At 38.2% G+C, this 27,841-nt stretch overlaps 1 protein-coding gene across 13 annotated transcripts in view; it reads left to right on the plus strand.

Moving 5' to 3' along the window:
- The window catches only part of LOC122568763 (protein unc-13 homolog B), a 377,765-nt gene that overhangs the window by 128,630 nt on the left and 221,294 nt on the right, over positions 1-27,841 (plus strand). For 7 of the 13 annotated variants that reach the window (XM_043728890.1, XM_043728894.1, XM_043728889.1 and 4 more), the window contains exons 1-2: positions 17,699-18,127; positions 23,055-24,027. The exons of 5 other annotated variants lie outside the window; for them this stretch is intronic. The gene's annotated coding sequence lies outside the window, so the exon portion shown is untranslated. Of the gene's footprint in view, positions 1-17,698; positions 18,128-18,240; positions 18,343-23,054; positions 24,028-27,841 lie in introns of those variants that run through there. One more of the 13 variants, XM_043728891.1, reaches the window with a different exon arrangement.

Genomic DNA, 27,841 nt, shown 5'->3' on the forward strand with positions numbered 1-27,841 from the left:
GTTCCTTGTTTCTGGCATACCGCTTCTAGTTCCTCGCAATTTTCATCTGCTTTTAAGCTGTTTTCCACCTTTCGAACGTGGTTTCCGGAATAAATCGACTATCTTCTTTTACCTTTTCCTTACTCATTGGAATCCCTCGTTGTCTTCTTCCATTGGTGTAAAAAATGTACAGCTCTATGGAAACTTGCCAAGCTCAAAATGTATTTTCTGCATTTGGGGGCAATCGAAACTGTAGATCCTGTCTTGTCCAAGCTGGGCTTGTTCTCAGATGTCGACCCTTTTTACGAACAAACAAGTTGCGACGTCACGAACTCGGCGTCTTTTTTACAGATATGTTTCCGTTGTCATAATGAGTACACGATGTGAGAAAATTGTCTCATTAAATTTTCACAGTGTAGAAAAATGAAAAACTGGTAAAATTACCAATCTGCAACGATACAAGACATCGAGTGAAATACGAACGAAATATTTATTTCTCCTCTTTGCATCGATTCAACATGCGCTACTAGTTTCTTTTCTTTTTATTACACGATTTCTTTCGTTCGTAGTCTCGAAATCTCTCATTCATCGGATACGGTATTTTATATATACAAGGCGGTATCTATTTCGAACTTTTTCGCTCCGCCATGGCTCACGGATATGCGATATTACGCGGATATCGTTGTAAATGCAACTGAAACCTGTATAGGTAGAACCAAGCGGATTGAACGTTCAGTTCGATGCATATTATGCATACAGGAAGTACAATCTCCTGTGCATTCTATTTTCCTTCGATATGTATTAGTCACAAATTTATGCGCGTGAACCGACTTCTGTCGATATGTCTGCCGCGATGTTATTTCCGTGGTTCGATCGACTGTCTCTACGTAAATTGTCGAGCATACTGAAATCTTTCGTGCGTGTCAAATATCGAAATTTTGCTTAGATTTACATTTACAGATATAATGTGTTATGTATATCTGTTATTCTAAAATCTATATGTACTATATGATCTTTTTTTTTAGTCTGACACAATAAGATTAAATTAAGATTGTCGTAGTTGAAAAAGCTTTTAGAAAATTCGAGATTTACGTTCGATAGAAGATTTTCCCTGAGAAAGATATATTCACGTGTTCTGTTCTGCGTGTCAACTTTTAGATTAATATCAGCTACGTTCTTGCGTTTATATAATATGTAAGACAAAGTTAAAATATGGAAAGTACGATACACGACAAATTTAAAAAGTTCCTACAATAGTACGAAAACAGAGCCAAAAGATTGTAACACAATTTTCCCTTGCACATTTTCGTTCGAAGCAGATAGTTCGACGTGCAACAAGATGAATATCGAAATTTCCACTATTTAATCCCTTTCACACAATTCCGTTTTACGCGTCCCTGAATAATTACGATTCGCCTAACATTTGCCCGCAGTTCCCTTTCCATCGACGAGAATACGATGACACCATGAGGTCCAGTTAACCACAGCGAACGACGACATCAGCCAAACGTGTCTTTCGCTATCTCTATAAATCACTTTTCTCGGTGCAGTTTCAGCGTAACACGACCGCATTGTTGCGGCTGTCTCTCGAAACCTCGACTTTAACTACTGCCAGTTATACGCTACGCTGTACAGGCATATCGCGCTTTAATTATTACCGGAAGTTTCCGACTTGCCGGACTTTTGTCACTTGTTAGAAACCAGTTTAATCCTGTGCTCGTCTAGTCCCTTATCTGATCTTCTCGTTACGTCCACGTTGATAATACGACGCATTTTCCTAGAGGCATACAGCCACTGCCAGTTAATGCTTCACGCATTTGTACACCGACATCGACCAAAGAGATTAGCTTGCAAGGGAATGAGTTGGAGGAAACTGTCGCAAGAAATGAATTAGTTGAATGAGGAAGATGGATCGGATAGATGATGGTTTATCGTCCCGCGGATGTCTAAGGGTTTGTGTGTTATTTCATGGTGATGACAAGATTACGTCTGTATTATTTAAAGTTGAGGAAGAATAAGATAAAGAGAAGAGAAAATATCGTAATATCGCCAATGTGTTATTAACGTAACTGTAATTCTGTTTCCTTGCATTATGATTGTAAAAGAGAATGTTACGGAATTTTTGCACGCCTAATATCTTCATTTTTTTTTCTTTTTTTTCTAAATTCTAGGATCTTATAAAATTCGATGAAATTGGAGTTTTTGATATTACGGTATTACGTGATAAAAATTATTGCTTGTCCTTAATGGGTTAGATATCGTCGTAACGTAAAAGATGTAAAATGTGCTACCAGCGACTGATACAGGAATGATAGAAAAGACGTATCATGTACATATTTTTTTATTTACCTTCATCTTTAAAATTGAAGGTAATAAATTATTACTAAGAATGGTTTGATCTAATTTTTACAGTAAACCTAATCTTATCGCGATATGTCGAAACTCTCAATATACAATATACTTTCAGTATACGATCATACAATTGAAACGCGTCTATCGTACTGGAATTATGAGTTCAAATTCTATTGGAATTTAATGAGAATAGTTTTCCGAAGCACCGTTATGGGACTGAAGTCGTTCTTTCAATCAACCCGTTATATTTCGAAATGCGAAGCTAACAAGTTCTCGCGAGACTCGTTGTTACTGATAAGCAGAAAGAGTTTGGAAAGGAACTGGCAAATTTTTGCTTATACTAAGCCAAAATCTTGATATTTTATCTGTTCACACAGGAATGCACCTTTTGCCCTGTATCGCGTGGAAACAGCGAATCCGTTGTATCGCGTGAATCCTCGTTGCTGGAGTCGACGAACTTCGAAACAGGCCTTCGTGAAACTTTAATCGAATGATTCATGTAGTAGAACACGTAGCTTCCTCTGGATATATTTCCTGCGAGTTTCTGACCATGGGTTTATCATTATTTATAGGACAATGGTGTTGACGAATAAATACTTGTTTAATATAATTATCAAATATTATTTACAGTAAAGGTTGGAATTGTATAATGAAGTACGTAAAGAATGAATCGTCACAAATTAATCAGTCGAAATATCTCGTTCGTTTGACATTTTAAATATTATTTATGGCAGTGTACGAAACTTGACAAGAAAATACATATATCTACGAATTTGATGTTCCGAAATGTAGCGTTTATTCGAAATTTAAAATACGACTGACAGAATGCTCATAACGGATCTTAATTAAGTATTTGAAATGAATATACACATATGGCTGACAGGAGAGCTTGGTACCCTGTTATAATTTTAATTAATCCAACTTTATCTCCGTTAAACAGAATTTCTGTTACATTACGCGTTTTCCATCAGAGATGAAATTTCCATAACATACGTTAATATTATTAGGTTATCTAATAAGTTATTCAAGCTCTTCTGCATAAGTAACACGAGATAAAATATGTACATAGTTTACGAAATACAAATAGTCACAAACATACATATTTCCTTTCTCTATTACAAATTTTCGTATTTCGTTCTTTATAATGTTGGTATTATTTATGGAATAACGTAGTGTAGAAAATTAGTATCATAAAATTATATAGGTAAAGTAAATTTCGTGCCTTATGGTATATAGTATACGGGCGAGTAATATTAGAGACGAGGCTCTCTTTATTATTTTTATGCAAATATCTTAATTTTTTTGTATATAAGAATCAAGGAACTTTGATTACTCTTTTTCTACACTGTTTATTTAAAATTAAGAACATATTTTCTGAAGTACTTATATATCATGTTAACACGTGTTTACATCGCACAATGTGATTATTTCACACAGACCGTCGATTGGCTAATAATAATAACACACGATATTATGTGTATTTATTTTATGTTAATGACTCTGTATCTCTTGGTAATTAATATCAGAAGTCGAGATAAACCGCGATGTAAGACTGCTTTCACTTCCACCTTTATTTGCCACTGTTTCCCTTTGTGACGTCGCGCAGGTTTGCGTCTAATTACAGTGTAATCCGGTAATGTGACACAGTTTTTTAATTGGTACTACCATGGCTCATAATTACTTGGATAATATCGAATTGCGGCAGTGTGGGACACGTAGCTGGAATTCGTGTCAAATTTTGCGCTAAAAAGAAGCACCAGGTCCGTGTCGTCGAATCGATCGCGAGAAACACAAGGGGCACGACACTGTTTCGTTCGTGTTTCGATCGTATCTTCGCCTGGTTCAACGAACGAGCCAAAAACAGACAGATAAGAGATCTTAGTTATTCCATTCACACTTTTCAGAAGTCAATATTATTCCAAGAATTAATTAGCTTTTTTGTATCAGACGTTATAATTACGACGTAGCGATGAAATAACGAGTAAGAAAAAGTATATAGAGCTTTTTACAAAGAGGAAGATATTATATCGAGCGTAATAAACATTGTGAGATAAACAAACTTCTTATTTCACGTATTTTATTTACACAGTTATTTTTAAAGTTACCTGAGAATCATTAATTTGTGTTTAAGTGGCACCGTGTAGCTTTAATTTCATATTTTATCTTCAAATACTATGAACTTAATTTTACTTTTTTCCATTCTTAAATTCTCACAGGGATGCACCAAGGGACAGAAGTGAAATTTATTCCCATAAAAAATATGTAATACAAACAGCAAGTATAACATGTATTACATACATAATGTGATCACAAAGTATGAGATATACCTTACAATTAAACTGTGGATCATATTTTTATGGACATAATTAGAGAAAGAAAATCTAACTAAAGATTTGTTTCGTGCAATACATATTATAACTGTACTTTATGCATTCTTTATACATTCATTTTGCATCTCAAAATTTTTCACAAACGCATAAGCGTTTCCAGTCTGCTTATAATATTTGGACAATTTCTTTCGATTAAGTTTTTTCCTAAGCCAGTATACTTGTAGAGAAACGAATTTCGTCCATCAGGAATTTCTTTCTTCTTTGAAAAATACCAGATGCTTAGAATGTTGCGCACGTAGCGAGCATTTGTTTGCTCATGGTAGAGCGAGTTAAAAGACATCAGCTTTGAAAATAATGACACACTCACCTATGTAATTCATTTTTCTTCCGTCATTGTGTACCACACAGTAAATGCAGACATCGTACTCTTTTTCTTTGCCTGGTCGTATCAAGTTGCACGAACAAATAGCAAAGGTTTAAATTTAGATATATATTAACAGAAAAACGCATGAAACGTTAATAAAACGCACACCGGATCTCTAAAATTCCATAATAAAAATTATGTTTCCATACTAACGAATCAAAAATATCGTACATACGAATCAGAGGAAAGAAAAAATTGTGGACCAACGGTTGTTCGAACTTCTTTTTCACAAGCATTTAAAATACTCTTATTCCTATCGTGGTTTTAAATAAACTGAAGATCATCAACGCAGACTTATAATTCCAGGAATAAAAATTAAAATAAAAATTTGTGTTCTGACCTAACGGTAATTAATTTTTTGCCTTCTACCGTTATTACAGACAAAAATGAGGTAGAAGTTTCTCGTCGAACTATACTAAAAGAAGTTCGTAACGTGTATGGTATAAAACTGCAAGAAATCTAGAACCTAATTAATTCACGTGATGATTTCTTGATAAACGACTCTTCTTTCGCCGATAAGTTGCTTCTAATGATGAAAAATGTCGTTGCACCAAGTACAGGTCAGTCCTTTAATTTTGGTAACGATCCACGTTGGCACGCATGTGCAGCTCGTGAATTGCTTAACGAGCATTGCCTGATACATCGAGTAAACTGGCCCACGTTACTAACATGCGACCGATTCGTATGTAAAATCATGTCATTACTCATAAATGGTAAAGTCGTTTTATAAGGGGAAAAATTTACGAGAGAAGAAGACGAGAGTTTTGTTGCTCGGTTTCTCAATTTATCGAGGATTAGTATGCGAATCATAATCTTCGATACGATCTTCGAACAAACGAGGGATATAGTTCGTACACGAAGAAAATTTAATCTGATCCAAAGCTTCGAACGCGCTTTCGAATTATTCAAAATTGGCAGAGCAAATGTACAGCAAGAAGAATACGAAGAAAGACATAGCAAGAGGAAAGTGGATATACAAAGGAAAGAAAGAAGCAGAGAATAAAGGCATAAATGAAAACAGATAAAAAAGAAAGAAACCAGAGGGAGGGGGTCCATATCTCATCTGAAATTTCTACAATCTGAATATCAAAACGTTTTATATTTTAATTATAGTTATCACATCAACTGTTATACACACTAATTACTTCCGCAAGATGCGCATGCGAAATATTGCCATAAGTATTTTTGAATACTTTGCAATTCACATTTTGCGTATTTTGTAGTTTACCGATAAAAAGGTAGATGCTACACCATAAATAAAAGCTGTAAATGTTAGTTACGCGCAATTGAGCATCGCGGAAGTGGCATTTTATTTTCTATCCGTTTTCTTTTGCCAAGTTAACCGATTTGATAAATAAGCGGCTCGTATCTTACATTTTAGCACGTTTCCTCGGTACGTACATATAGCTCAGCACATTACACACATAATACTCGTTAGTTCATCACCAATGCAGGTCGAGAATATACCGTATGTGGCATATCTCGTAAAATGTAGCGATATTTTTCTTATTCCCCGTTAAGAAGAAACATACAGCCCGTAACGTCGAAAAAATGACCCTTGGTCCTTGGATTCATCTCGACCTATTGATTCCTATTACGAAGAAGGGCGTAATTGACGAATGGCCATTGAACGAGGGAGACTGCGTAAGAATAAATCGAGGCGGCAAAGCATCCCTCCTATTTTCTTCGCGCTCGAGCCCGCTGGGCATTTTCTTTCAGCGATTAATTCAAAACGCATTATCCCGTCGCGTTGCTCAATAGAGCGGACGTTCCACATAATAGATGACGTAGAAGATGCTGATGAAGAAGGCGACCAATACGTCATTCGATTTATTGTCCTCGGGTCCAGCCTGTAATATAATAGATGATGCCGGTGCGTCGACAAAGAAATTATTGTCCACTTATTTCCGTAAGTGCTCCAAACACGGATAAGGAATGGCGACGTTCGACACTGAAACGACTGTTTAATGGTTCTATCGTTTTCAATTATTCGCGTTTATATTGCTTCTCTACATTTAATTATTTTGAAGACGTTGGAGAGGACATGTTTACAGTTCTTAAAGTGAACATTATTTTTGTACGAATAATTGTCGATGGGAAAGATACGTGTCGTGTATGTTTTTTTGGAGAAATATTTTATAGAAATATTCTCTCTAAATCGACGATTCCTTAACGCATTACCGAACAATCACAAAATATTACTCATTTAGCTTTTCGTGTTAGTAGGGTAAAAAGAACATAAAATCACAAGTAATTGATTCATTTGGTAATTTAACACGTTCTTTGCATCGTGGATCCTAGTTGGCTGGTACCTTTTTCCCATAATTTCGTGATTTTTACTTCACGTTCTTAAGCTTTTCGCTGTCCAATAAAATTACGAGAAAAACTAAAAAATTGAACTACTTTTTTAATGATTATAAGTAGTTCTATTTGTTTCATAAAAATACGGAAACATATATCTTTAGCTGTATTTCTCACTTTGAAAGAAATCTTTCTGTCTTTCCCACTTTATTTTCAAAGATAGTATACACAATGCAAATGGTTACGGTCTCAGCAAATAATATCTCGTGTCTTTGCATATCCGCTTTCGCTTCACATGTTTCGAACACCACATCAGGCGCTCTTGTTGTGGATTCGTCTTCGTTCCTGTTGAAACCATAATTCCTAATGGTATGTTTGTTAGAGTACGGCATCAAGAAAAACGGTTACATCTCTCGAAAATGTTTTTCCCCTTTACATATCGGAAGCACGCTAACTCTAGTTCCCTGTGTTGTTGTTTAACAAGACATAAGAACACGTTACACGACTCGAACAAAAGTAGTACAGCGGTTCTATAATTAGTGTCACTGAATGTGTATGTATACATTGAATCTCCCGTGCGAAACTTAGCGAACTTCGGTTACTCGTATTTCATGGAATAAAGTCGTTCGACGACGAACTATCCAACCGTTTACGATGAAGAAACCATCATTCCGCGAAGGAAAAGCATGTTTACTCGAGGAACGGATTAGACCGCGATATTCTATGAAACAGTGTAGGAACAATAATGAAATAGCACGTTGCGTGTCGTTCTATGTCAGCTACGTCGACTCACCTGTATATTACACAAGTGTTTACTTTAACCAAGTTACCAAGACATAGCGATACGCCGTGAAATTATATTCATTTCGAAAGAATACAGAACAAATTAAATTTCTTATTCAAAAAGTGCTCGATTCGAAGTACTAAGGAGATTGAAATATTTTTCCTCGTGATTTTTTCTCTTCGCAGCAAATTAAGTTGCGACGACTTGTTCGTCCTGTCCTTCTTTCTCTTCGCTTACCTATCCTTTTCACTTTGGCTTGTTGAACTAATCTTTCGATAAAGGATGGAAATTCATAGATGCTGCTTGAGAATATTGTTTTGTTCCCTACGCTATATTCGTGCAGTATCGAATTATATAGAAAACATTTCATTCGCCAACATGGATATGTTGACTGAATAATAAGCGTAACAGGTAAACGAGTTCGATATAAAGTTGACTAAGATACAAGTTTATGGTGTATAGCGTTGTTATGGGATTCTTAACTGAGATCTCAACGAAGGTATCCAAATATGTGTTACTTCATTTGTCTTCGTGTAGTAATCTCTCTGGTACTTCAATTTTTATCGAGCAGAATACAGTGGTTAATGCTTCTGAGACAGATTTTTCTTTCAATAATGAACACAATAATAAGTCTTTATTCTATGTGTCTAGATGTCAAAGAAACTACAGAAAATAATATACAAATTGTAACTCAGGAAGATTACAAAAATCGTGTAGCTTGTTTACAAAATACCTTTCAAATTTATTATCTCGTCAGTTGCAAAAGTGCTAAAAGTTTTAACCAATATCAATTAATAACTCGAATAAATATTCCAACAATGGTTAATTAACCAATTAATCAACTAAACTTCCTTTGCTTTCTTCGATCGTAGCATACCAAAGGTTGAAATGTAAGAATCCACAGAAATAGCAAATGTTCAGCGTAGTAAACTTAGTGTACTCTATTGTAACAGTAGAAAATTTAAGGATACAATGTCGATGGATGGTATGAGAACCGATAGCGTAAGCTACAGACAGTAAATATAAAGTACAACGTATCTTCTTATCAATATCGACAGTGTTTCAGACGGAAACTTCGCAGACTTGGAAAGTTGCGAAAATCCCCGGCAAAACCGTGCAACTTCCTGATGAAACTTTTCAATTTGATCTTACCTTTGCTCTTTCGTGTTATGTACAACATTTTGGCTCGATGTTTTTAAGTAAATCCGCGTTATTGCGCCGGTATTCGTAAACAGTTTTGCGTAAATAGATATCGTAGTTTCTACATGACGTTCCGTTAATTCTGTGGCGAAAAATTTCAAATTTTCTCTATGATTTCGTGATATGCTAATTCTCCTCACCTTTCGGGCTTGAAAGGACCTTCGTTTCTAATATCCAAAAATCTACAGTTTTCTTTCTGAACGGATAAACGAAGATCTAACTTTGTAAATGCGATTGCTATCCAATTATTACATGCTCATAAAATTTCTATTGAATCGAGTAAATTGCGTGTGATATAAGAAACTGCAGAGAAGCGCAAGTTCTGTCTTATTGAGTGCACCGCGCGTCTGACAATAACGACTTCCCGTCTTCCTTTACGCTCAACCTCTTTAGCGCATTATATTCTCATAACACTAACCCGTCATATTCCGCTGTGTTCTGCAAGAATTGTTTGATTTAAGAGTAACGTAATAATTTCTTTTATCATATCGTCATAAAAATAATTCTCTATAAATGAAATCCCAAATTTTCGAATACATCATGTTTTCCTCTAAAATATTCCGCGTCTTCTGTGATTCACGATCGTAAATTAAGAAAGAAAGAAAAAGAAGAAGAAGGAATAGGGAGGAGACGATGCGTCAGATTTATATCAATTTCGTTACGCATTATCCAATTTCAACTCCCATTTGTTAGAATACACAGCACAGGATAACTGTGCAAGTTTCTAGGGAAAAAAACGAAAGGACCAAAACAGAAATTACGTAGATTGTATATGGCGAAGACAAAAGTTTCACGGTGCATCGCGAGTAGGTAAGTTTGGTGCAAACATCACGTGTTTTGGCCAAGTCACACGGAAGGAGCATCGTGACTCGCTGAAAGAAGAAAGTCGTGACGGAACACTAACAAGCTCGAATTTGTCAAGCTTGATTTATTTTCACGCGGCGATTTGTGCTCGCGAACGAAAACTTTGTGCTGTATAATAAAAGCGAACGTGGCTGTTTGCTGCTCGTGTCACCTTTCACGATTGGTCCCCATAACGTGCAACTTCCTTTAAGTTCTATCCTGCAGTCTGTATTATTTCGCAAGTCTTATCACGTTGCAGTCTCTTGGACACACACGAACAATGCTAGCAGAAAGTTCTGACTTTTAAACACTTCTCTTCCCGGGCAATTCGATTCGAGATTAAACTTTCGAATAATAATAAAGTTCGTTTCTGTTTGAACTGACTACTGAGTTTTTGCATCTTTACTCGCTGTAGTTATGGTAAATATAAGTATAAATGTAATATGGAGATAGGAGTTTTATTGTGGTGGATGAATTAAACGAAATATCGGACGCAAGGGGTATATGCGGTAGTTGTTACAAGATTTATTAACAAAAGATGTAAAAGCGTTTAATTGATTTTGTGATTGCGGATTTTTGGGCATTTATAGGAAATTTAGATAATACTCGCTATAATATTCGGTGCGTGAAATAAATCTCTGTATACGTTCTATTTCCTTTGTTAAATTAAAAAAAAAAAAATGAAATTGCATACATATCCGTATTCTAGCAATCAGCTTAAATGGAAAGCAGGTAAAAGTATACGCTACAAAATTTTTGTACCCAATAATGATGTGAAACGTAGCGTTAAGTTAAAAATACTTGGTAGTCTAGTTCATTAGCATTATTAAATATCTTCTTAGAGACACTTGTACCTTCATTAAAGTTTTAAATCTTACTTTTAGCGAGAATAATCATTTTGATGAAAAGTTTTCGCGAAGGCGCAAAAGGAAAAGAAAAGTGCAGAAAAAACTTTTTCTCAGCTAAAACTTTTCAGCATAACATTACGAGCATAATATTGTTGGAGGTGATTTCATTCCCTAAGCGTAAATTTCTTTATCTAGATGGCATAAGATTATCTTGATTCTTTAATTTCATTTATTCTAAAATTCATTGCGAATAAAAATTCATGAAATTTCACTGCTGTTAGCATCGAAGTTTTTAGACGACGTGATCATGCCCTTCTTTAAAGGCAAATTATACTAAGTATAAATTAATCCTTTCCGCCCCAAGTTATCCTCGATCAGTGGAATAAACTCCAAGTATAAATTACCGTTTAATCGCTGCATACGGTTTCCCCTAATTAGAGTAAAATCTCTACTGTCACTTTCTAGTGCAAATTAATTAAAGCACAGATCCATTTAATACGTGGACACCTGGAAATTAGATTCTTCTCTTTAACGAAAAAAATTGTGTAAAAGATCATTCTACTATTGCCTTCTGCAATAGCTAAACGAATATCTGTGAAAAAACTAACGAGCGAATGGTCAAAGAGCAATTGTTTCGTAAAATATTTGTTATGGAAGCTGATACGAGTTTATTTTTCCACGATAAGGTGAAACGATGCTTGCGCGAAAGTTTCAGCAGACGAGAAATTTAATTAAATTCCATCATACCTACGTGTAATTTGCGCGGAACGAAATGATCATTCGCGTCAAACGAAATCCATTCCTCGTATCGCCACAGCCGGCGTGCTGCCAGTGATTATTTAATAGCGGAAGTAAAAAGTTTTGGGCAGACAACGCTGATTATATTCCCTCGCAAGATGAATAATCGCGCGGTTTGTGCTAACGCGCAGCGTCAGCCGCGTTCACACGGCGCGCCACGAATGTTGACGAGTGGAAACGGACGGATACAAAGTCGTCTGACTAAATACGAACCAACTCTACTTTATGCTTGATGAACGATTCCTTGTTCAGTGCCGTACGAACTCACGGCACGGAAACATCGTATTACGTACTTGATCTGGGCACTATTCTTAAATCGTTGAAACACATATATACGTCTGTAAAGAAACGTTCTCATATTTATCCTATGAAATTTATATTATATATTATTTAATCTTAATGTATACCGACGAAGAATCATGGCTTCGTATAACCTTGTATTTGTGTTTCACCGTGGTTGAAACATTTAGAAGATTAATTCTAATATTAATGTTGGAAGTTTAATTACATCGACATTGCAACGGTTACAAGCGACTGAACGTAATTCTGAATTTCATTGTCCTAATTAGTACAACTTATTACTACGCTCAAATAATATCATGCAAAGTGTACTTTATCACTTATACACGAAATAATACAGAAATATAGTCAACCAACGTTTCATTAATGTAATTTACAAAACGATTCCGTCGATCGTGAATTGTACACATACTGGTTATACTACGTCCACTATATTAAATACAATCACAGCACACGACATCCAACTAGCGTCCAGTCGATAGTTCGACCATCGTTAATTATCACCTTTTCATTATCATTCGTTTATTTCGCGGAAATATTTACACCGACCGGTACATAGACCACCATCTTCGAACATAAATTCAGAGGTTACTTGTGCCAACAACGAGGAAGCGGCTAATTCCACCCTGTCGGTTCATGCTTCTCTCTTTCTTTCTCTCTACCTCTTTCCTCCAGCTACAGCTCCAGTTCCGTTTCACTTTCTCTCCTTCTTCATTTATATCCCTCTCTTCCTCCAACTTCCCATCTTACATCCCCGTTTTTCGTCTCTGTCGCTCGTACTCTTCACCGCCATTCTCCCCCCTTCCGGAAAATCAATATGGAGTGGCGTTGGTATACGACGTGGTGGCTGCTACCGCATGCTGCTCTCCTCTCCTTTCCCTTCTACCTCTTCTCTCCGTTCCCTTTAACCCGCCCGTTTCCCTTGTATCTTCCGTTTCGTCGCTCATTCTACGTAGCATCGACCCTCTCGGAGCGTTCTTCCTCTCGCTGAACGTATTTTAGGTCGCGTCCCTCATCTTCACCCCGTCTATAGTTTCTGACACCTCATCATCAAACACACAGTGAACTACCCGCGAAACGTGGCTTAGCTTGCAGCAAAATCGGTCATCGAGTTGCTTCGCGACTTTATCCTGTGTCACCCTATAGGTCAACATCCAACTCAGGTATATTACCGCCACTGGTTGAATACACCGCGTGCGTTGCGGCGAATTATCGCACTTTCCGGCTCTCTCGCCGCGCCATCCACCGACCGTGCTTTGGGTCGCAATATAATTTCTCTGGAGAATACCTTGGCGAACCGAAGAAAGTCTGAGGATAGGAGGTTGGCAAGGCAGAAGGCGGAGCGAAGCTGTCGAGGGACGAGAAGAGCTTTGAGTTAGCTGGGTCTCGTTGCTCGAGACGCGGTTCCATTTTCGCGACGACTCTGACACCGAACCACGCGCAATTCTCGGGTGTGCTTCTTAGTTTGTCTACTGGGTGTTTCCGAAGTAGGTAACTTTCGAGGCTAGGCTTTGGTTGTGTTGGTATAAAGGGAGATTCGTGTCAAAGGCTTATCATTTGCATAGTAAACATCGAATGTCTTACCAGTTTGTATGGCTCGAGCGAAAGAAGCAGAGATAGTAACGGCAGAGGAAAATGTTTCAGATTAGGAAGCTATTTTTACGGATTTTTTTTTTATTCAGATATATTCGCAACGATCCAAGTTATTTTTACGGATTTTCTTTTTATTCAGATATATTTCCAACGATTCAAGTCCATAATAATTAGCATATATGGCCGAGGTATCTCAAGTAGAAACGTGCAATCGTTTGACTATGTGCAAGTACACCTCGTACATCTAAAACCCAATCTTTTTTCCTGTCACGTGTCCAAAACACGGGACAGCAGAAAAGGAAAACTTGCAGACTGTCATTTACACCAGCTGTTGCCACCGCGAACGCGACAAACCACCAAAACGTTGCCATCTGCTTCCTGAACCACTCTATGAACCATTGAAATCTCGAGTCTGTATTTCTCGATTGCTTCGAATATGCCTTTCGCTCGATCTTCCTGGTTGGCTTTTCTAAAAACTCTTTCTCGGTCGATTCTTCGGTGTCTGTTGAAATTCTTTCGCAACGTTAGTCATTGTCCTCGAGGGTGGTGCGTTTCAAAGCATCCCTGCTGCTCGCGGAAGACTGTTGAATGTAGGGTAAACTGTTGAACGTGACACAGTTCGTGTAAGCGGTCGCGCGTTTTGTCACGCCGGACAAAAGCGCGAGCTTTTCCACGATCTTTCATCGTTTACCGGCACGATACCAGGAATCGGCCAGATCCTGGCCTTTGGATAAGTGTTCAGCCACGCATGCGCCATTGCACGCAACGAACTCGTTTCGATTTGGTGAAGTAGATCTTTAAGCGGACGTGCGTGCTTCTTTTGCCTCGTCACGCTTTCTGCGAACGAGCGTGTTGTCGATACGACGTAACGGTGTTACGCGTAATGAAACACCTGCATACGATCGGTCGGAGCATTTTTTTTTCTTACTTTTTTAAGTTTCGTAAAGCTTTTCCGAGTTAGAGGTAGAGTTTGCGTGGTTTTTACGAAGCACTTCGTAGATATTTTAAAGACACGCAGAAAGTAATAAATTAGGGTAATTGGGAATAAAGTTAACAGCTTATTTGCTCTTGTGTATGGTCTGCTCTTGTTTACACAAGTAGAATCAGAATAATTGATATAATCAGTTTATAGTCGTAATTTGAACTTGTAATATCATACGAATTCTCCCATTAGTTTGGATGTAATACATTTATTACATGTATAGGTGAAACGTGAAACGTTATTGCAACTTGGAAATTTGGTTTCTATCTATAAACTAACAAGTCAGTTAGGAAAGCAGTAATACTGAAAATACAGCGGTGTACGCTGTAAGTTCACTTTACTTAATGAAATAATTATGAAATCTGATTTATTGATGGAATAATACGTAAGAAAATACATTTAAGAAAAGAAAAGAAAATTAAATTACTTTGTATAGGTATAGAATTTCAGAAAAGAAACGGGATGTCAGAGCTGTATGGTTGTATCATTAAATTTCTATTTAAAAAGATTTAGGGTAATGCATTAATAATAGAGACAAGATGTATAACAAAGTGACAACTTGTTGTCATACAAGCTCACGAATAAACATCGTCGCAAAGAACGTTAGAGGAACTTCATGACAATGACAATTTTGTTTTCCTATTATACAAGTATCTCATATACGATATGATAATTACGTTTTACTTGCCTTCTCATTTTCCAATAAGTATTACCATTTTCTTTTATTCATCTCCTTCTTTGTCCTCGAGCGACTTGTTTTTAATGTTCGAGTCTTTACATTGAGAATTCCTACTTCGATGCAAAGATCTTATATCCGCATAAACGACAAGAGGAACGAGCAGTGTATCTACTGTGTATAAAGGAAGTCTTAAAGAGTTTTAATAAAATTCTTCGCTGCATCTGCATAAACGCACGCAGCGTCGTAATCCACTCACACGCTCCCATCGGGCAACACGTGAGGAAAGCGTGCCTTCTAAAAATATCCTGACAAGTTCTTCGAACTACTTACGCGTGGGATTAATAAAGTGTCGACCAGTTGGAAATATTATGCGCTACGGGGCTTTCTTTTTGTTTTATTTATTTTACGATGACGGCTATTAAGTAATCGGGCATATCTGGTAAACGAAAGAGAAGAAGGAAGAAAACGTGTACCGTGCACTGTACAATGTACAGGAGCAATAAATTCTTTTACAGCGCTTAAATTAATTCCGAAGGTTGGTCATTTGAGAATAATGTAAAGTAATGTTTGTAGTTGTATGCAAAGGGAAGTGTACGTGTACACTTCGTGTATGTGTATGTAAAAACGAAGGAATAAAAATTTGTGGCCTGGTTCGCAATTTCAGTGGAAATAGGAAAATAAATTGTACATGTGATACGCGGAACAGGAAAGAAATAACGATACCATACGGAAGAATTGTACAGACGCATTAAACAAAATTTAAAATTGATTTCGTTTGAGTCATCGAAAAATTTTTATCGTATTATTATGGATTCGTAAAAATTCGATCGTACATCAAATGTCACAAATTTTGGCTCTTTAAGGTAGAACAAATTAAGGTTAATAAAATTTATAGATTCCCAAAGTACTTTTTTACGTATGAAGACAAACGTTACTATCAACGAATAATTTTGATCTCTCGTGCTATTGTCAAAGTTAGATCAATTTCGATCGATCAGAAATTAGATCGATGTTTTTCAAAGGAAAGGGACATTTTAAATGATTGATCAGGTAAGAACGTCAACATTCGATTTTAAAAGAGAAGAGCAAAGTAGTACAAAGTAGAAGGAATAAACGAGTTTTACTTTACTATCTTCCTTTACTCGCAATAAAACACATGTGAAATAAGAATAAAACAATACACACTTTGCCTTCCTCCTCCTTTAATTGCCTACCTCGTCTTGAACGAGTAATTATAAAACACGTCCATCGATAACGCCAGGAGAAAGTCTGTAATCATGACATTTCAATAACTGAGCAGCAACTCTATTAATTTACACGGCAACAGAAATTAGTCGTCGAGCATAAAAGACGTGTAGAAGTTGCAATCGTGCCGTAATCATCGTGCAATTTAAATTGGCCAGTACTGCGTTTGATTGAATGATTCCTAGGCGTAAAACTTGACAAGAAGAAATTCATTCTTGTCAAACTGCTACCCAGCCCAGCGAGTTCGTTGAACTCGCAGCAACGCTATCTTCGCCCATTGCTCGTACCTGAAAACACCCATGTAACGACCTAACCCAGACACGAAACAACGTCCACACGTTTACCAATTTTTTAAATCCAAATCGTATAGCATACATTTACGTTGCTAAGAGCAAGTCGAACCGATTGACCAGAGGAAAAAATGTCACCCAAACGAACGCGTCAAAGATACACGAATAACAATACTTAACGCATAATTTCATCTATGATACACTTACGACATCTGACAATGGCTGAGATAATTAGAAAAGGGGTAAAAATACAGAGACCACGAAAGACGAAGGATCGACCGATAAGGGTTGTGTGCAGAGGCGCCCTCGATACGAGAGAAAGAGAAAACGAAAGGGGGAAAAAAATCGACCGATGGAATTCCGCTCGATGAGGGTACACAGGGTAGCTCTGATTCGGTACGGCACTGCGGCATGCGCAATGTACGTAGACTCGGAAGGGTGGTGGTTCGAGAGGTTGATCGTCGTTGCCGCGGTTGGACAGAGGGGGCCACTGGAGCAGATATATCCTCGTGGCGATGGAGGGGTGCTGCGGAGAAGGGTAAATGCGATGGAGTTTCGTAGAGAGGCGGGGGAGGGAGAGAAGGGGAAGGAGGGAGGTAGGTTAGTAGCGAAGGTACACGTTGTGCCAGCCGGCAGTAACGAGAGCCGTGCTTGCCACGGCCCACACGGCGGCGTGTGCGTGTGCGTGTGCGTGTGCGTGGGTCAGCCTTGCCCCACATTCAGACAGTAGTCGCGCGTCTTTCGGCGAGGTCGAGCCGGCGCGGCGTTTCCGTCGAGCGTAGCGTCGAGAGAGACGCCGGGGATGCTAGTAGCGAGGAAGTGCCGGCGTCGAGCAGCGTCCTCCCGCCGGTTACTCGCGCGACGGCGCTCCGAGAACGCCGGCAAGGCTTCCGAGTGAACGAACGGCGACCTTCTTTCGCGACTTACACACCGGCCGACAGCGTTTTTCTGTTTTCCTGCCTTACTAGTCGTCGTGTGCTACACCATCGAGAGAGGGTCGGTGCGCGTGGCCCAAGTAATCGTCCAGTGCGTCGACGTTGGTGCGTGCGTGCGTGCTCGCGTGCCTATCTGCCTCTTGCCTGCTAGCTTGGCTGCGTGCACGCGCGCGCGCGTGCTTCCATCTATTCGCGTGTAGTAGGAAAAACGGACCGAGGTAGAACGCGAGGTGAAACGAGAGATGTAAGTCGTTGCTCGGTAGTCGGGGACAGGCTCCCTTGCTCGACCGGTTTCCGATTGCCTCGCGAGATCGTCTTGTGCGCGCGAGTGTGATTCCGTACTCGAGACTCGTGAAATTCGATTTACATGGAATCGTGCTGCTTTGTGAGTGCGAGGAAATTTGTGCGATTCTACTACGCATCGATTACGAGATAGTCGAAGATAGTTCGACGCACACAGTGATGTTCTTTGAATAAATGTCTAGTTTAAATGTGATGCTTCGCTTTATCGAGATATTTCGTGGAATGTCGCGTCGTGGAAAAATTCGAATTCGAACGGGTTCGAGGGGAGTGGGAAACAAGCCGCGAGGAACGCGACGCAGAAAAACCGGTCGATGCCGGGGCGGTCGCTTTAAATTCTACGTTTTAAAATTCAAGCGAGAGTACCGTTTCTTACGCTGCCCGTGACGCTTCGCGAGATACGAAAAAGTCGGAGAAACTCGTTGTCGTTTGGGGGAACACGGAATGCTCGGTATCATCCTCCTAACGACTTAAAATTCCAATGGAATGCTTGTCGGGGGGGAAAGGTTCGACGTTCTTTGAAGCACGGGAATTTCGTGGCCGTGAGAGAAACGGCGCGCACCGGAGAAACGAGCCACCTTTGTGATTGCTGCCAGACAAAACGATAATACGCGTTTCTTCCACTTCGAAAGCGAGCTATGCTCGACTTGCCTCCACGCCAGTCTTCCTTCCTGTCGGAAGGGGGGTTAAAACTAAGCAACTCGGGAAAACTTGGAAACGTTGAAAGCTCCAGACGACCGAAACTCTTCTTCTCCAGATCGAAACTTCCTCGATACGGAAAACTCGCGTTCCAACTTGGAAATTTATATGTCGAAATGCCCGATCGATTTTACATTTAGTCAAAGTTTTGCGAAGTCTCGCGATATGTTACAGTTATGTAATTCGACTTTCCGAGGGAGATATAATTAATACCATATAATTCCATGCTATAGAGGTGAACGGCGAACCGCGATATTTATTATCAGAAGCATTCATTATACCGAGAGGAATTATTTTTTGGTTCAATCTCGATAAAAAGAAACAAGGAAATGTCGAATATGATAAATTTCATGTAACCGCAATTTCTGATTGTGGAAGTCGTTTCTGAATATTAAAAACCTACGATAGAACTATTAGAACTTTGAATATTTAGAAGATCGATGATCATAATTAAAAGGACGCGATGAAAATGCATAAGTATACATATACGTGTTTCTATCTATAAAAATCAACATCAATGATTTTTGAAAGCATTTGTATGATTGTATTTGTATAATTGCAAAAACGACAAATCTAGAATCCATCCTTTTGACAGATATTTTCAAAACTTTCTTTAATTAATTAGAATTCACAGACTTATACGTCACGGGTCATGTTAAATTATCGGAAGAAGGCTCGAAGCAACTTTTTAATCGATCGAAAGTTTTCGTCTCATCTTTGGTACGCAGTTACAGGTTAACATGACAAATGGAAGGTAGAAACGATCGACTGGATTCTATGGTTACGTTCCCTGTAATAAAAATCTTCCGCAATTGCGCCCCGGAAATTGGTTTAGCGGGTCAATAGCACGTTAGCTCAACGAGTTGAAGAGAGGGTACGCGCGTGTGTTCTCGTCGGAACGTTTGGAAATTCCCTATTTTTCTTTCCCTCCCTTTTCTCTCTCGCGTTTGTTCTGGCCAGTCGATCGATCGCAGGTTCGTTATAAATTTTCAGCAAATTTTCATTTCAAAGGCCGAACTTTACGCTGAATTTTATGCCTTCCGGTATCAAATCGTTATGTTAGAAAACGTATCGCGTAAATCACGACCGTCTGTATATCATTAGCCTGTTGTTACTTGATCTTCGCGTTCGGAAATTTCGTTTTTCCAATTTCGTGTTCCGTTTCAATTACACGATATCCACCAAAGAGAAACTCTGTCCGAACAACGAGATATATGATTATTTTCGTTTGCAATAGCGAACGCACAATCTTATTTCTTGCTTTGATCGTTGATATTTAGAAATTTTGTTTCGCGCGTTTCGTTTCAATAAAGCGAAACATTCCTCGTTTTCTTATGGAATTAGCATTTCCATTTTCTTTCTTTCTAGCGACTGTCCAGCGTCGTTTCAATTATACAGTATCCTTTCACACGAAAAATTACCTCGAATCAATTCTTATCAACGTTTCATTGTGAAATATAAAACAATTTCCATCTTTTAATTTGATTGCAATTTTTCGAAGACTTACAATTAGCGTAGTACTTTTCTTCGATAAAGTAATATATTATAATTTATTCATAATTTATCCCTCGTAAAAAGAAACTCTTCTTAAGTAGTTTATATCGTCTTATTACGAATGTCTCGTGCAGCATTATTCCATAACAGGATTAGATATTCAGCTCATCGTCACTATCCTCGATTAATTTATCGCCTTTATTCCATCTCAGTACAATAATATCTCTGCAGGATAAACCAGAAACTTTCTTCGAATACCCCTGTACTATTTTATTCCGACATAGAGAATTATTCTTACCGAAGGCAAACAGGGTACTCGCAAATCTGAATATAATTCTGGTAACGTACCTAGCGCAACGTATCGTATGTTTTGTTTCGAAACGGAGCAATAAAGTAGAAATTCCAGTGCAAGTTCATTTCGTATACACGAGCTAACGTATACATTTGGTTACGATATCCGTGATTAATCGTTCCTCGTTTCGTTACGCCAGAAATAGAGGCACCAACGCGGTTTCATTGAGAATACGATCCTCCAGGGTTGTTGCTTCGAACTTTCATCTACCGTGACTTGTACATTGTATACGCGAAAATAAATCGTGTAACGCGAACGCAGGGGTCCCTCAAGTGGTTCGCTCTGCTTTGGAAACACGTATATCACGTTTCGTAAGAATTGTAAAAAGAATCGAGTAAAAAAGGGTTTTAATACACTTCCTTTTTTAATTTTGCTCCACTTTTTCCGGTCCCTTCGAGTTTCATTTGCGACGATTTAGCTCCAAAGATCTGTCTAGGACATTTCACCGGCGTAAAGATTTTTAGAGTTTAGAATGTTAATGTCTCTAGTTCGAGAATATTTTAACGATTCTTGAAGTACGCTATATAAGATATTTCGTTTGATCTTTCAAGTTCAATGTATACGATTTTATCAGATTTATTGCTACGATAACGTCATTTTATTGAACTACGTTTATCTAATTCTGATTACAAGAATATAATGTCCGAGCTGTGAGAATTCAATAATATGCGACAAAGGAAGGTAATACAGAAATAGTAACACACACAAAAAAAAAGAGATACAAGATAGATAGATGTGTACTCTAGATAACTAGAACGTAAAAATCTACATGGATTACGAAGCATAAAATATATTCCCAAAGCCCTTAGTTCCTGTTTCGGAAATACCCTTCACGATTCGTGCGAGTTTTTAAAGCGGATAGTCTATGACAATTTCACTACAATTCCCAATAAAGAAATATCGCTGGCGACTTTAACTCTTTCTCAACTTTTCTATTCACTTTGCTACAATTCTACTCAAAAATAGGTGGGTCCATTTAAAGTTCCACCATTATCGTATCAGAGGCCGTTATCTGCAGAATATCGCAGGCAGTTGGAGGGCAGGCGAATATAGAAGCGAGTTTCGAAAGCCCTGTAGACTTTTCCGCTGGCCGCAGCTGACGCAGTACCTTGCGACGAACATGTTTGGTATCCTCGGCGAAGCGAGACACGAAATATTTTTTGCATTCGAAGCGAGGACTTAACCTTCCCTCGCGAGAAAACGTTGCAAGTTTCGCGTTCTCGTTTAAAGCGATAAGCTGTTGCGGAATGGATCGATAGAGCGCATAGAACTTCGAAACAATGCGTAAAATAATTCGATATCTTGAAATTGTACAGTATCCCTTACGGTTTAAAGGATAAATGAAACTTCTTTAGGATGGAGGTCAAGGGAAGAAATAGCCTCGAAGTTATCGTTAAATTCAGCTATTATCGATCTATAAAATTGTTAATAAAAATATTTTCCAAGCGAGAAGGATCGAGCGGTTAATTCTTGTAGGCACCGCGTTGCTCCCCTTTTAAGGCAACGCGATCGTACGATGTTTGCTATAACAAAATTTTCTCGTTCTGAACAATCAAAACTCTCGATACCTAACAGCGATATAACTTCGAGTCATTAGCTATCGTCGAACATCAGCAACCCTTACTTGTGCTTTCACTAACTACACGAAGTTTAGGTATTTGTTATAAATTGCCCCAAAGCTGAATAGCCAATTGACCAACTATCCTTGATAAGCTTTAAAAATTGCTAACGAACATAAATCTAAAACAGAGTATCGATCGATACTTTCACTTTTCAAATTATAACTGAGCCTCGTTTCCTTCCCAACGATTCTGCTCTTATCGTTTTCCGATATATCGTATAGAAGAATCAGAGTCGTCGTCGAAGCACGCTCCGCACCATTTTACGTTGTTATTCCCATTTCTACGGCCGCGAACGTTAAGAAAGATACCGAAAAGGAGGATAATTTTGTCTCGAGGGAATAACCACGATGTTGGTCGAATTTTGCTTTAAAAGAAAGGGGCGTAGATCTCGATAAAGCTGGGCGACGCTTTTAATGCTCAACGGACGTTTGAGCGCCGTGAACTCAGGGGCTCGCCGAATTTCTTGCTGCCACCCTCGACGTTATCTCGCGCCAGCAGCTCCGTGGCCGCGTTTAAATTCTGACGAGCGACGGGCAGCGTGTATCAGTGGCAAAAAGCGCGGTGATTCGCAATGGAGAAAGGAGATCGTGGATGGTTTGATCGCAGCGCACGCGTTCCTCGCTTTTTGCACGTTCCCCGCGGCGCGACGTGACGCGACATTGCGTGATCACCGTACGCATCACCGCGTGAAATTCCGTTTGCAGAGGCGGCGTGATCAACGAGGAAAAGTGTCTTATATCGGCGGAAGGTGCAGCACACGTTGGAGACTGAACGAGTTAAGAGCTCGGGGAGAAACTCGGTACCGAGGGAAGGAACAGGGATGAATAATTTAAACGAACGAATGGGAACAGTCAGACATATCGATTAAAAGAAAGGAGAGAAGAGCAGAGAAGGTTTTAGAGAACGAAGAGAGGCTCGTCGACGGAATCACGATAGCTAACGCGAGATTAAAGATACCACTTATATATGTGTATATGGAAATATATGAATATATGATAATTATTAAAAAGAAAAATCTACTAATATATTAAACGTATATGTCTGTGGAGAAAAAAAAGAGTTATTATTCGAATCTATTGTTTTATCTACTCGTTCGAGGTTTACACGTTGTCCGATAAGAATATCTATGTTAAGCCTAATGGTGCGCGCGGGAACACGCGCATAAGTATCAGCGAGAAACGCGTGAACGAGAACACTTTCGAATTAAGGGAGAGAAGAACGACCAAAACGAATGTTGTCAATTAATATTGTATATTATTCAGATCACTTCCGGAGTTTACGATTTCGCCTAGTTCAATTACTAATTACCTTTACGCGCCGTTCCCTCTGTAGCCGTTCTTCGAATTCTACCTCCAGCTTAAGAATAATTTAAGAGAAACTGAAAGAGTCGACAACGAAGGCGAAGAAGAAAAAGAAGAGGAAGAAAGAAAGAAAAGAGGAAATTGAAGAAAGAAGAGGAATAAGCGAAAAAAGAAGTAGAGGAAGAGTAAGAGGCAAGAAGGCGTGGAGAGAAGGAACAGAGAGAAGGGTAAAACGGCCTACAAACGTATTTAGATTTAGTGCGCGTCACGGGTCCTCGACCGGACCCTTCCCAATGGTTGTACCTGGTTTAATCTGCAGTTAAGACTTCACCCGTTCAAAACGGAAGCTACGTTCGGTTTCCGTATCATTACGAAGGTAAGGCAGTAGTAGAATAGGTTCTTCAAACACGGTCTTTACGATCTCGAACAGTTTTCATGGTGCTGTATGACTCGTGGTTCCTATCCAATTTTGGATATCCTCGTTCTTGAAGATTCAACGAGGCTGCGCTGTATTTCCTATGGATATGTGGAATGAATAGATAACACTTGTTGCCTCTAAAAGCATCGTCTTTTTTGTTTTCTATTTGTTTTTCATTCGCCGTGGCTGCATATCCTTCGTACATAAAGAGGCAGACAGTATTCTTGAAGTAAGGACATAGGAAGAGACAGATTCAACAAGAAAATATTCACGAGCATCGTGCATTGTAAATGGTTACAACGCGGTGATATTCTCTATATTTAATTTATCGCCATCCGTTTCATTCTCGTGCAACGACCATGTCGTTTGAGAATTAAAGTGACGTTTACAACGACGCTTACAACGACGAGCTCATTGTTTTCGAGATAATGTGGTTGCTTCGTTACGCGATACAATTGTACCAGTAATTTCGATACGACTGTGTAATATCTTCGTTTTATCCCCCGAGAAAAAGAATCCACTGGTGATAACGTTTGATTAAACGATTTCGTGGATGGTTGGATAATTGTTACGTGAGATTAGTGTTATTCGGTTGTACAGATTAATTTTTACGTGTTTGTTCTTAGAATGTCGTATTTTCTTATAGCCCGGTATTTAGTATTTGAGTACTTTGGTATTTCCGAGTGCTAAGGTTACAAACTCCCGCTGGAAAGTTTAAGGACAACTGTTATTATATTTGTTTTAAAATTGGAAAAAGATGCGAATGAATTATATCGTAATATGAAATTTAACGTGATAATTTATACAATAAACAAAGTGATATATTATACTATTGATATATTAACAATTTTATTAAAAGATGCGTACAATTTAAAATCCACAATCTACGTGAAACTACGTAAAAATTTTATTACAAATAGAATAAAGTGTGTATTAATCAAAAACACGTAGAATCGTGATCGACACGATCAGCCAAATTAGATTTGTCAAGATCCATTGCGTTTTCAGGGAACACCAAGGAAATAGATTCTTGAAAATCGAAAGTTTCGTACGATAAACTATCTTTTGTTCGATGGAATAGGCTTGAAAGTTTGTCTTGTTATAGGTTTGATGGTCATTAGCGTCTAAATATCCCTGTAACTATCAGAGTTACGAGAAGCTCTTGTTGGGACAGAGTTAGCCAGTTCGAAGCGACTCGTTCTCTGACCGAAATAATTTCTTCGTAAGCATAAGTTCTCGTTGATTTTCCAGTGATTCTAATTGTTTCATTTTCAGAGCTTAATGAAGATCATCCGATTAAGTTTTAGGACGCATACAACATTTTCTCAATTATTCTCTGTCAATTGCTTCGATATATCGCTTTTGAACAAATATACGTGTTTAATGAATATACATTTAAAGACAGGAAATTTGTATCATCGAATTATAACGTCAAAAATCAATGAAATTGAAGCGTTTAATTTATTTCTGCATTAGCGACTATTGTTTAAATTTACGATAAACTATATGATCTATATTCCATGAAAGTTTACGTACAATTTATTAGGACACTTATCCGCTAATAATCGTTATAATACACGGTTCTAATACGGGTGCGAGTAATTGTACGATTAAACTTATCGAACGAAGTTGACAAAATCCAGTCGCTGATGAGCGATATCCTCTGGAACGAGTTAATTAATCGTTTATGTATAACAATATGTGAGCCTGCTTGTAAGATACAAACTTCTGTGAACTTTCACGCCTAAGTACACACGCTCTCTGGCAAACAAAATTATTTATTTTACATATATAAACACAGAACTATAATTTCACTAAAGCAATCATAAAATATTAGGTCGTCCGAATAGTTTCTTTCGTCTTATAAGGAAATAATGGATGCACAACATTTTCCATTTTATATTATTTTGTCGTATAATCCATTTTGTTCTATCAAGATAAAGATTACAACGTTCGATTTCGAGATTAGGTTTCGTGTTTGTATAAAAATGCGTCGTTGTAAAAAACGTGTCTGTAAAAGAAAGACACTTTTCGGACAACCTAATAGAAATCGAACTTTATTGATTGCCTTTAGAAGCTCAAATAAGATCAATACGATCAAACGTATCAAAGTTGGTTAAGTTTTTAATGTCGCTCATCGACGAATAAGAATACTTTGTAACTCGATTGTTCACATCTCGTGCAAAACTTTTTTCTTTCAATTAGGGGTCTGTCGGCAGGCGGAAGCAACGTATGGAATCGGTGACACGTGGTCGGAATAATTCCACCATTCCCGTCCCATTCTTCTCTTTATGGTTTCTCCGACACGTTCCGTGTCGCTGCCTTCAATTAACTTTCCGGTCGCGTCCCACGGAAAAAAGGAAGGTTTCGTCCTGTAAGGATTCCTGGACGTTTCCCAGTTGAAAGCCAACAAGGAAAACGCGGTGTAATAAAACATGCATGATCATCTACTTGGTCTGGACCCCTGCTCGTTTCACGCAGAAATAACTTTTCGAGGCACGCTATCGTGTCGCTCTTTGATTAAAATTTATGAAAGACAGCAGGGTTCACTGTCTCGTAGTTGCAACCTGGACTCGGATAACGGCTCGTGAAAATGTCGATCTCGATATCGCTTCTCCTATGGTATTATTTTTAAATTGACGATGCCCGCTTTCCATTGCAATTTCAAATTGAGAGGATACTATTACTGTTTTGAGACACTATCAAGCGATAAATTGGATTAGTAAAATGTAGTGGTAAAATGTATATTAACGTTGTTGGGCGTTGAAAACGTAAGAAATGTTTGATTGTAATTAAAATCTCAGCCCACACGAATTTTCTTTTAGATTATAAATAAAGAAACGCGATAGAGATGAACAAATATGTAATTATTTTTCTATGAAATCGTATTGATTTGGTCAAAAGTCTCAACATATTTTTAGTAATTACAAAGGCAAGAAATGTGAAACTAGAATGAAATATTTTGAATAATTTGGTGTTTCTAGTTTTAAACTAAAACAGAATAACGTTAAATAAATCGCGATAGAAGATAGTTTGTTCGAGAAATTGTGGCTTTAAAAGAAGTAAACGTAGTTCGTAAAATATCCTTTTTCCATTGTACATAAAACAGTATCGTTTTATGGGTGAAATAGCGCGATTATGAAGGAAGATACAATAACTCAGCGATGTTGTAGCGCAAGAAACCTCTCTGTGATTTATTTGAACGACAAGCTCGATTGCCGCTCGTGAAATTAAGCTTTTGGTCACTTGGCAGACACGCGGCGCAATTTCCTGGTCGCGTCGCGTGAGAACGGAGCGCTTTTACGAGCTTCGCCAGGAAGAAGCCTAGCTCTGAAAAATCGCTTAAACTTGCCAAGACACTTGTTGACATTGCCTTCCGCTCTCTATCGCACTTACCATCTCTTTTCTTGCAACATGCGATAGTACATCTCGAAATCGTACTCAGGATTGTTAATTATAAGCGGCACATGGAAGAGACATATGATTAATGATTGATATTGTTCGATGCTTAAGCAGTTAACGAATAATAATAAAATAATTATGTAGAATTTCGTAGATGCGATACATCATAGCGACACGTATGTATATCGAAGAAAGGTTTTAACGTACCAAATATGACAACGTCGTGGAATCATAGAAACATAATAAGCTTTTTAATACGATTTTTCTTAAATTATTTATTTTATTTAAAACGTGACTCGTGTAGTGTAACTCTTTCATTGTGTTAGTACAAATTTACGTCAATCACGTGATAGTTATGAACACAATAGAA

The sequence above is a fragment of the Bombus pyrosoma genome, linkage group LG6 (assembly GCF_014825855.1).
Source record: "Bombus pyrosoma isolate SC7728 linkage group LG6, ASM1482585v1, whole genome shotgun sequence".
NCBI classification, from domain to species: domain Eukaryota; kingdom Metazoa; phylum Arthropoda; class Insecta; order Hymenoptera; family Apidae; genus Bombus; species Bombus pyrosoma.